The sequence below is a fragment of the Galeopterus variegatus genome, unplaced genomic scaffold, assembly GCF_000696425.1.
Source record: "Galeopterus variegatus unplaced genomic scaffold, G_variegatus-3.0.2 Scaffold8696, whole genome shotgun sequence".
NCBI classification, from domain to species: Eukaryota; Metazoa; Chordata; class Mammalia; order Dermoptera; family Cynocephalidae; genus Galeopterus; species Galeopterus variegatus.
Genome location: NW_007734807.1, coordinates 31,947 through 32,562, shown reverse-complemented (window position 1 = coordinate 32,562; position 616 = coordinate 31,947).

Here is a 616-nt window from a genome sequence, read left to right as displayed (position 1 = left end):
TCCTCTTCTTTTCCTTAATCTCTGCTGGTGACTCTCCTTGTGTCAATGCACTCCAGTGGCTGGCAGACCACCTGCATGGTGGTTGTGATGTCCAGCCACTTTCACAGCAGCTGTGGCTACTGTGGTGGCTGTGGTGGGCCACCCACACGAAGGTGATGTTTTTGGCATGTTCCTCAGCATGGTGGTGTGCCTGGTTGTGGAGGGGATCTGGTCCTCGGATTCAGACCTCAGCACTCTGGGTGGCCCCCAAGGTGCTGACAATTTGCCTGGTTGTGGGCAGGATGTCCGATCCCAACTCCAAGCCTCAGGTCTCCTGGCGGGCCCCAAGATGCTGATGGTGTGCTTGGGCCAGAACTAAGTTTTTGTCCTTTGCTTACTTCTAAAACTGGGGAAACTTCTTGTGGGAACCAGTACTCGAGCTGTATTGTTGAGCTAAATTTCTGCTTTACTGCTGTTTCCCTAGGGAAGGCTTTTTGTGCAGCTCAGGGTTTAATGGTTGACCTTATAGGTACTTCCAGCTCTCCAGAGACCTGGTGTACCTGGGTTGTATAGAAACTCTGATCTGGGCCTGAGTTTTTTCATTAAACTGCACCCCAGGCAATTCTGCATTCTCCAC